We start from the raw sequence: 11307 nt of genomic DNA on the forward strand, positions 1-11307 counted from the left end.
CTTTCCTGGAGGAAATGCTGAAACGGTCTGGACTGTGCCCTTGTATGGTGCCTTGTGAAGGAGTTGGTGGGTGTAGATAGGAGATGAAATAGTGCTCACAACTGTGACGTAGGCTGAGTGTAATTTAATGCAATGATTCAGAAGGCTCTCTGGTGATGCTAGGATAGTTATGCTTAGAGATGCAGAAGTGTCAGCTAACAGATGTCTTGTTCATAGATGGTGGAATGTCGTTTTTATTATGTATTCCATAGTAAATCTCCATTTAAAAAGACTGTCTCTCCTTTATTTTGAAAATAAAATATTACACTTAATGGACCAGCTGCCTTCCACTTCAGCTCAGCCCAAGTCCTAATGCCTGTTAGTACCTCAGATGCTTTCCTAGGACCTGGGGATGAATAGAACTCAGTCCTTGCCCTCAGGTAGCACTCAGACTTGGGAGGAACATGAGGTCCTGTGGATGGAAGTGAAAAATGGCAAGTTAAAGGACTCATTAGAGAGGCATTGGGCCCTCGCTGGTTTGGATCAGTGGATACATCGGCCTGTGGACTGAAGGGTCCCAGATGGATTCCAGTCAAGGGCACATTCCTGGGTTGCAGGCTCGATCCTCAGTAGGGGGCATGCATGAGACAGCCAATAAGTGATTTTTTTCATCATTGATGTTTCTCTCTCTCTCTACCTCTCCCTTCCTCTCAATAAAATTTTATTTTTATTTTTATTTTTTAAAAGAGACATTGGGAGCACAGGAGCACAGAGCATGAATGGGTAGGGAAGTTCCCTGTTTGACGTGAAACTGAAGTTGTCCTAAAGGATGAGGAGGCTTTGGCTGAGTAAACAGAGGAGATACTTCAAGTCATAAGCAGAGGCTCAGAGCCAGCATGGGATGGAGGTAAAGTCAGAGGAACCAGCCAGAAGAGGATGCTGAAGGGAGACCAGGCTAGAGAGAGATGCAGGCCTTGTTTGGGGAACCTAAATGAGGGGTCTGTGTCCCGCATGCAGTGGGGATGAAGGCAGGGCAGGACAGAGCCAGTTTTGGCTTTTAACCGCATTCTTCCTCAGGCAGCAGGTGGAGGGTTGATTGGAAGGGGATGAACCTAGCATCTGAGAGGCCTATGAGGATGTCAGGAGTCTAAAGACAACAACAGCTTGAGCTCTATCAATAATAGAAGAGGTGGGTGGGGCAGAAGAGGGAACAGTTAGAGAACTATTCATGGTCAAGTCATGACGGATTAGTGTGAAGAGTGAGCGACCAGGAGGAACCGAGCTATATGTCTTGAGAGACTGAACATTGCAACACTATCAGGTAGGTGCAGGAGTGCTTGAGGTCAAAGCGAAAGAAAGATTCTGCCGGAGGGCAAATAAACGGCAGCATTATTTATAATAGAGCATTAGTGGGAAATACTGAATGTTCATTGGTAGGCAAATGATTAAATAAATGGCAGTATGCTCACACAATGAAAGCATATACAAGGTTAAAATAAGTGTATTAAAGCAATCTAGCGACATGGGTAAATCTCCAGAAATATTATTATACTATTTTTATAAATATTCGGGTTGAGGCTTTAAATTTTTTTTTAAATATATTTTATTGTTTTTTTACAGAGAGGAAGGGAGAGGGATAGAGAGTTAGAAACATCGATGAGAGAGAAACATCGATCAGCTGCCTCCTGCACACCCCCCACTGGGGATGTGCCCACAACCAAAGTACATGCCCTTGACCGGAATTGAACCTGGGACCCTTCAGTCTGCAGGCCGACACTCTATCCACTGAGCCAAACCAGGCAGGGCTAAATTATTTTTGATATATGCATATTCAATAAAGTTAAAAGTTTTTGTTGGAATGATAATACATTCATGATAGTGGTTACAGGATGGGGGTATTGGAGAAACTGGGATTGAGGGCTATAATCTAGCTCTGTGTCTTTAAAAAAGAAGTAATTTGAAACAAAACAATTAATATTTAACAAAGCTGGATGGTAGATACCTAGGTGTTGTTTAATAATTGCTATGCTGTTTGTCATGCTTGAAATATTTAATTTAAATATTTTTAACAACTTTTTTTTTTCAAAATTAATCCCATTCCCTACTGGCTTTCACTATGAAATCAGAGCTGCAGTTTCTGTCAGCTACAATTCAGTAACATTTGGGAATGTAGCAAACAATCATGAATCTAATATTTCAAAGGAACTAACTTCCGCATAAAATATTAGGTTCACCATACAGTACCCTGCACTCCAAATAAGATATGAAACTTTCGTACTCAGATTGTGCTGCCTGCCTTACTATTGTTTGAATATTAACACATCTAAATTGCATATTGATTTATTAGTATTTACTCTCTATTTCTAAAATACTTTGAGACATCTCATCCTTTCACACCAAAAAATAAATTATTTACACCTGCATATATATGTATGCGTGTATATATACAAAATGAAAGTAGAAGAAGTTAAATAGAATTAAGAGTATTCATCCTGGAAGTCCACACAATCACTGTGGTAACGTTGCCCTGCGCTCCTGTTGGGAGGCACAGAGGAGACAGTGGTATTGCAGTCAGTGAGTGCCTTCTCTCATTTTTGATGTTTTGTTCCCATCACTTCACACTTTGTGTGTAATGTCCAAGTATCTTCTCCCAGTAACACACCTTTGCAGCCAACAAGGCTGCCGACTGATGCACGTGGCTCCCCGAGGGGTCAGCGGTGATCCAGGGACCACAGCTCACCCTTGTGGAGAGCGGCTACAGTGTTTGTACAGGTTCAAGCCTTGGACTAATGAGAGGTCACGGTCCTCTCATGGCAAAGCGACGTACCAAGTCCCAGCTTGGAGGGCAAAGACCTCCCAGCACAATTATAGCCAAAAGCTATAGTTGTAATCTTGAACCTATGGTCCGAACCTGTGGTCCCACATGGCTGAGTGATGTGGGCTTGATAGAGTTCAGGTGCATGTAATTGAGTAGATTAGAACATTGTAAACCTCTTGACCATGCCCTTACTTTGCCTCGTGGAATCTGGCTATAAAATATAGACACGGCTTTCAGGCTGTGGTGCTGTCGCTAGCTCTCCATCAGAGAGGACAGCGTCCCACCCAGACCCAGCTTTCTTCTCTTGGCTGTTTTTTCTCAATCCTTCACCGCCCCCTCTCAAGCTCACCGAACCTGGCTGAGCTGGCTCGGCACATATGGTGCCCAACATGGGGGTGAATATGCCATGGCCGTGCCAGCTCACACTCTCAGATGTAGTCTCTTTTGATTAACTAGGCAGATTAATCGTGACTTGGTTCTTCCACTCTCAATGTGCAGCTTTCTTCTCATTTTCTATCATAGGAGGAATAGGTCTCTGCTGGAGTTCTGTTTCTGAGGTGTTTGTCTATGGGAGGAACAGTTGCAGGGACTTTTTGAGCTGAGTCTAGGAGCTTGTAAGATGTAGTGATAAACAGGAAGAAAAGTATATGAAGGTTTGTGATTCTTTTTCATTTGAGAATAAATCAGATTTATTTGAAGTAGAGCCAGCCTTCACTACGAAGGGCTTTAATGTACTAATTTTCCTGATTTATACTCTGGATGTGAGTACTAATTTAGATCCTTTCCTCTATATTTTTCTATTTCTGTGTGGCTACAGTACTTGTTGCTGAGAACACGAGCTGTTTGAAAACATGGACCCTGGCCTTGAAAGGAGGATGTTAGTGTTTCCTAATTCCAAAAGAGCCATTTCCCTGAATAGATTATGTTGCTTCCAGTGTAACACCAGCACCAACCTCATATTTCTTTTCTAGAAACAGCTGACAATAGCTTTTAGGCTTTAAGAAGTATTTTTTTGTCATACTTGAAGGTTAGGGGAAATTATGAATTCTTTATGACTATATAATTTTGCCCCTAACAATTTGTTCTCATATGTGGACTGATTACTTATGACATACTCTCTTCAAAGTAGTCTTTACTTTAGAATAGGTGTGGTCAGTGTGTAAACACCCAATTGCCACGTTTTAAGGAGCTGGCCCAGAGGACTTCAGAAGTGAGTTCCGGTTCGAAAGGCTAGATGTCAGCCAACTGTAATGTCTTTATAAACATTATCTAGCTAACATGAATCGACCGAGTCATAATATAAATCTAGCAGAGTTGCGTGTATATGACATCAGAAGATCTTTGAGCTCTTTCATTAACTCTTCCTCAAGCCAAGTACTCATAAGCTGTCTTTAAATTACAGAACCACAAGGTTAGAGGGGAACCTCAAAATTTATTTTGCCCAGTTAGCCATGGATCCCATGTACAGCTTTCACACAGAGTCACTGCCCATCATGTGTTTGAACTCACAGGGACAGGGAGCTAATTACTTCATGAAATTAAGGCTGAGCAGCAGGGTTATTCAAAAGCAACAAGGAGACGTTAAGTGTGACTTGAGAAGGCGAGGAAGAGGTGCCCTCGGGAGCTCGTTTTGCCAAGCAATGGCCCTGCAGGAGAAGACCTGTTCCCCCATCTATAGGTGGCTGACATCTAGCATTTGGAACCAGCCTCCCATCTATCTCCTAAGCAGGAAAGTGTGTCCCCATCTGAACCATCCTCATTAAAATGTGTGTTTTAAAATGGGTGGCAGGGTGCATGTGACCCTGTCACCCAGTGTTCCATATCAGCTGCCCATCTCTATAAAATCCCCTTTGTAAATAGAACAATATCCTTCCAAATTTCAGTGTTCTGCCAGTGTCTTCTACAAATTACTGTGGCCCTGGACAGCCTTGCATGATGCTTGGACTTTATCGGTATAGCCTAAGATTTGTTTTGGGGGTGTTTTTTAAAAATATATTTTTATTGATTTCAGAGAGGAAGGGGGAGGGAGAGAAAGATAGAAACATCAATGATGAGAGAGAATCATTGATCAGCTGCCTCCTGCACTCCCCCTATTGGGGATTGAGCCCACAACCTGGGTATGTGCCCTGACTAGGAATCACACCGTGACCTCCTGGTTCATAGATTGACACTCATCCATTGAGCTACACTGGTCGGGTGCCTAAGAGTTCTTCAGTGCAAATTGCATTCAACTTGGGATCATGGAGAGATGAAGCACAATGAACTGATATGTTCGCAGTATTGTACTATTTGAAGAAATTACTATCCCTTTGAAGCTAGGTGTTCTATTATCCTTAATATCGAGTAATTCTACCTAATTATCAATCCACAGCCTTTTTTCCTAGTCCCCTTTGTTTCAGTTTGACATTTTATTGTACTTAAATGAAAAAATTTTAGCTGTTGTCTTTGAAAGATGCCCCGCCTTTGCTTTAAATTTAATGACTGCCCAGGGCCTGCATTTTTGGCCACATCTTTATGCAGGGAAATAAAAGGAAAAATGTTTTTTGCCAAGTGTATTTTCGCAAGACAGTTGGGCTGTCACTGTTAATTAAAATAGTCCCCTAATATGTAACATGATATTTGCGTTTTCTCCATTGTGTTGAACATTTTCCAGGTTGAAACCTAATCAACGATTTTTTTTTGTAGTAATTGTTAATATATGTGGGTGCCCAGGGTGAGGTTGCTTTCTCTAAAGAAAGAAAGCACAGGTAGTTGAAAGCTGGATGAAGTATGGTTTCCCTCATTGGGTTATAAGATGGATGAATGCTGGGCCACAGACTGTGGGTGGAAAGTAGGAACATCTTGTCGCTAGAAAATAACTCATTTGTTTTTGATGGAACAAAGGAACTCATTTGTTCTTGTTGAACTCATTTGTTCAGATAATTTAAAAAGGTTCCTAAGCTAGGAAATATGAGTTTCTAGTTTTTAAGCATCCTAAAAGCATCATTTTTTTTAAGACTATAGAAATGGAAGATATTGCACAAAATCTGGAGGCCTACTTTTTAGTGAAATAAATGTCCCCAAACTATCACATGTCTCTTATCACCATTAACACTGGTGTCTAATACAAAAAGTAGCCTTTGTTCTTGAAGAATAATAGACTTTTTTAACCAGTTAACTGCCACGATATTTTGAATTTAATTTAAAAAGGTCTGCCGCTTGCGTCTATAGATGCTTATGGCATAAGATGGTTAAAGTGGTAGCTATAGTCATATTACTTCCAATTTAGCAAGTGATTAGTCATCCATATGGCTAAGTAAAATGTTTCTACACATTTCTTTTAAATTGTTCGGATGCCAGCAGTAGATTCCAGATACTATGCAGAACATGAAATGAGGCATATTCCTTCTTGGTCATTAGCTCCTATTTCTGATTAGGCAGTAGATAAATAAGAAAATGAGTCATGCACTAAGGAAGGGCAGGTGGGCAGGCTAAAGTTCAGCAGACAGCAGAGCATCCTATAAAGAGCCAGGGCATAGTGGACATGCATTGTTTCATCCTGCCATTAGAGGATGAAACAATTTACTGAACATGACCCCTTGGCCTAATTAATGTGCCCTTAAAACAGCCGTTTATTCTCTGATTCAGAGAGGAGTTGTTCTGTTGGTTTCTATCCTGCCTTTTCTGGGCCACTTGACTTTCAGGAGCTGCCTGGGTAGTTTTCACAAATTTAGCGGTAACCCCTTGCAATTCCCAGCCCAAGTCAGTAGGATCTTTACCACTTGGCCCACTTTATAAAACAAGAGCAATAGAAATGTGTGCTCTCTTTACTGAGCATTTCAAACCATAAAAATTGGTAATAAGAAAAATGATAAACAAAAAAATGTAATAGTATCAAGAAAAACGGTTTATTATAAATGGATGGCTCCTAATTCAGAGCCGCAGAACTTTGAGCTGGAAAAGACCCTAAGTAAGCCCTCTGTCCTGCCCTGCACTCCCGTACCAGAGCGGAGAAGGGGTCCGGAGATCGAGTCCAGGCGGGCTCCTGGCGTGCTGGCGGCGCTCTTCCTTCCCTGCCTCTGTCGCTGCCACCCTGGCCGTCCCCAGGCCAGCGACATGCAGGGCAGGCCCAGAGTCTGAGGTGCCCATTGTCAGCTGTCATTTCCCTTGTTCTTTTAAATTCCCACCAGAAAGGTAAAAGAAAAAAATGCACCGCATATCCCCTTTGAATTTTACCCAGGAATATAGAGAAGTATTGTTTAGCTTGGCCACTAGCACAACCACATCAAACTAGTGATCGGGTGTAATCATAAAGCTTCAGGTTGCTTAGGAAACACAGGACTGTGACATGAAGCACAACTTCCTGTCTGTGTGGGGGCTTCTGAATGCTCAACAGAATGTGGCCGTTAAGCAGGGAGACTTGGAAGTCCCCTGCGAACTCAGGTGGTCAGCCACGGTTCAGAGTAGGTTTCTCAGCACAAGAACAGTCCCATAATGCCGCGCTCCCTTGGTAGACCAGAAAGCCAGTAAATGCACAAAAGATAAGGGCACCTCATAAAAATCTAAAAAGAAGATGCCCAAGAGACCCTGATTCAGGCCCCTCTATGCAGGCTCTTTGCAGCGTTTAGTCTGTAATTTCCCAAGGCATGGGACTGGAGGCACTCTTGTCTCTAAGCTTCTGTGAACACCAAACAACGAGGTGGAGGAGTGAGTGCAATTACAGATGAATAAGCACATTCCTGGGGGAGGTAAAAGTCAGCACGGAACAGTGTAGATGCCCTACTTCTGTGTCAGGAGCTGGAGTAACCTGAAGGACAATTGGGTGGACTGGCCGCTGCCCTCTCGCTACCTCTGCATTGGAGTGATGCTCTCGGGAGGATTTCCACTGCTGTGGCCTGTTCGTGTTCACAAACTCCCCCAGCAGACCGGCTGTCCTGTGCAATCTCAGTCAGCATTTTGGGATTGCAAGCTGGTTTATTTTCCGTGGAAATGGACCTCTAGAAATGGACAGATCTTTTCAAAGGTGCAGTGATCCACCTTTGTACCTGAAAAATCACAGGAACACAGGCTAGCCCTTATGTTCTTTAAAGACTAAAGAGCTATCACTGGTGTCTGTTAGATGGGAAAAATCTGAACAGCAGGAGCAAGCCCCTGCAAATGGAGTAAGTGGGCCGGGTCCCACAGTGCAGCATTCGTGGCTCACACAGGTCTTCAGTTCGCACAGCCAGCTCCTGGGAAGCCTCCTTCCCTCAGATCACCTACGGACTCAACTCGCCACCTCTTCTGAAACCGGGGAGTGACCGCTGTGACCCCAGCTAGGGCTAAGTTAGCTTTCCCTGCCTGACATGGAGGGTGCATTAACTGCAGCAACCAGGTGGTCAGGCAAGGCCCACGGGCCAGACTCCCCACCACCAAGGAGGCCAGCGATGTCAGACAGCAGGGGGCGCAACAGGCAGGCCCATCCTGGCAGCAGGGAGGACGAAGGAGCCACGCAAGCCTGTAAGCCAGGAGCAGGCCTGCATGTTAACTGCTCTGAGAGTCGCTGCTCGCGTTGCAGGAACCTCTGCTGAGATGATAGCATATTGGGAACCCTGGAAGTGATGCTACACCACCGTGACTGGTCCTCCTCATAATTTATCCAGAGTGAAGTGTTTCTATCACTGAACACAATACTCTTCCCCAGTCTCATAATAGTTCTTTCCCATTGTTTCAGTTCCATTTCAGTTTCATTATTTGTTCACAGCTTTCCAGTACTGGTGGAAAGCTCGAGCGGTTTGCCTGAAGCCACAAATGGCAGGCATTTTTTATTGCACTGCTCCCTTCCCACTCCCCCTTGGATTGCCTCATTTCTGCTACAACACATATTCCCACACCTGCCGAACTGCTGGCTCAGCTTTGACACCACCTTCAGCTTGCATCGGGCTCCAGTTCTTATCACAGGTGCTCCCCCTTTCTCTCTGCCTTCCCACAGCATCCCTCCAGAGCCTCACCACATCCCCCTAAACCCATGGTCGGCCAACTGCGGCTCGCGAGCCACTTGCGGCTCTTTGGCCCCTTGAGTGGCTCTTCCTAAGCCTTAGGAGTACTCTAATTAAGTTAATAACAATGTACCTACCTATATAGTTTAAGTTTTAAAAATTTGGCTCTCAAAAGAAATTTCAATGGTACTGTTGATATTTGGCTCTGTTGACTGATGAGTTTGCCGACCACTGTGCCTAAACTGTTGTCCTGGGACATAGGCTCTGCCGCTCCTGGTCCATCAGCCTCACTGCCATCCCTGGAATGACACCTGTCCCTGTTCCACACTTCCCCACCTGCCAAACTTCTTCCCCATTCTCACCTGTGAGGCCAGCCCCAGCCTCGAGGCTACCCACTCTTTCTCCTCCCCCTGGTCTGGTCCACCTGGAAGGTTCTCCCTGCCTCTCGCACTCCATCCCAGATGTGGTGGCCTCCAGTCTTGCCAGACAGGTTCCCGCACTCAGGAAAACCCGCAGGGAGAGGCAGCATGGTGCTGGGGAGTGAATAAGTGTGAGCTCGGATCAGACCCACATGTTTCCTTCCAGCCCTGGCCCCAAGCAAACCACCTCTCCCAGTACCAGCTTTCCTGGTGTGAAACAGTCCTCGCTGCTTGGGGACTGTCTGTGCGTGCCTGCACGAGCAACAAGAGAGCTGTGCTGTTGCTCATCCTGTGCTCGGTGCTTTGCCCCGCTGCCTGTGTTGTCACCATGGCAAGGCCTTCTGAGGATCAGCCTGCATGTGTCCCTTAGAGCCAGTGGCATAAAATGAACAACGCCTCTACCAGCACTTTCCACTAGAAGTATAACACAGGAGAAGTAATTCTGAACTTCCTAGTAGCCACATTAAAAGGGAAGAACAGGTGTTATTTTTTTTAATAATATAGCCTCTTTAACCCAATAGTTCTAAATTACTTCACCTTATAAGCAGTATAAAGATTATTAGTGGGAGTTCCATAATCTTTTTTGGTACCAGGCCTTCCTAATCCAGTGTGTATTTTATGTCTATAGCACACCTTTGGACTAGCCACATTTCAGTAGCCTCCTGTGGCTGACAGCTACTATACTTACTGCACATGCAGGCCTGTGCTAGGCTGGGGTAAAAGTAACTGCATCTAAAAGGCATGAGGTACGTGGTTTTGATGGGATTCAGGTGGCCATACAGTGACAGTGTAGTAGAGACGAAATGGTGAAGTGTTTTTCGTTAAATCCTCAGTGTTTCAGCCAGAGACTTGTAGGGAACGTCTTGTAGGCAGGTGCCAGAATCGGGGGTTCAGTGGCTTATGGTCCTGATTTGTCACCCACAGACTGTGTTTCGAGATGCACACACTCTGACCCTCGGCTGCAATCTGCAGTCTTGAATTACATTTTAAATATTAGTCTGATATTTCCACCCCTATTTATCAAGACTGCTTGCAGGGTGGGTACACACGGCACCAGCCTGTTCCGAGGAGTCCACTTGACAGGAGTCCACTGTTCCCAGGAGTCCGCTGTTCCGAGGTATCCACTTGCACACTTAACAGGAGGGGACCAGTGTATCTACCAGAAGTGTCCCCGGCCCCGGGGGGGGGGGGCATAGTTAGGACAGTGACTTGTCATGACGCTCACTCTGTGCCAGGAACAGTGGGCGCAAAACCTATTGGTCTGTTCTCTGAGTAGATAGCCCCACACCCTAAGGCTTGGAGACATTAGCTTGCCTCATGGACATCGTGGGAAAGAGCGGGACCAAAACAAGAATGTCAAGAACAGACACTGAGAATGAGGGTAGCTTGTGAATGAAATTGTAGGGTCGTGTCCAGTGGTGATATTTGAAGTGCACTCGGACTTTTATTTTCTTTTTCCTTTTGCGATGTCCAAGAACACTTGTGGGTTTTTTGTGGGGGGTTTTCCATAATTAGGAAATGGGGGATAAATATAATACCATGTAAAATTGATAGTTTTTTGTTTCTTTCATATCAGAAAAAGTAATTGTTCAGGGTGCTATGTATGTGTGTGCTACCAGAGAAATCGCATTTTCCAAAGATTCTTTGTTTGGCTTTTAATGCCCTTTAAGAAATACATTTTTTAAGATAGTGCCATTATTTTAATTAATCAGTTAAACCAGTTTCTAATTTGACTATAAAATTATCAGTTGGCTGTTAGAATAAGCTATAAAGCTAGTTTTAAACATGAGCTCTTTGAAAATTCTGCTGCATGGGATTTGTGTAAAATGGTATTTTAATTACTTGATTCATTCTTTGTGGGGGAAATGAACTTTCATCTCTCCTGACAGTGTTTCATTATGACTGTTGACTACTTGTTGTGTGTACCTTTTCCTATGGTAGACAATAAGCAGCATTTTCTAAAATAATACTAGTATGCTTTAAATTCCCTAGGATTTTCCCTATTTTTTAATTATTTTTACTTTTCTTATTGTTGACATTATTGCACAAATCCCCCAATTTCCCCCCTTAGTTCCCCTGTCTCTTCACCACACTATTGTGTGTGTCCATTGGATAATATATATAATATATTATA

The 11307-nt window shown here is 44.0% G+C and overlaps 1 protein-coding gene across 5 annotated transcripts in view; it reads left to right on the forward strand.

Moving 5' to 3' along the window:
- The window catches only part of LOC102755387 (plakophilin-4), a 74710-nt gene that overhangs the window by 20338 nt on the left and 43065 nt on the right, over positions 1-11307 (forward strand). The gene's annotated exons all lie outside the window — the stretch shown is intronic.

The sequence above is a fragment of the Myotis davidii genome, unplaced genomic scaffold (assembly GCF_000327345.1).
Source record: "Myotis davidii unplaced genomic scaffold, ASM32734v1 scaffold59, whole genome shotgun sequence".
NCBI lineage: Eukaryota > Metazoa > Chordata > Mammalia > Chiroptera > Vespertilionidae > Myotis > Myotis davidii.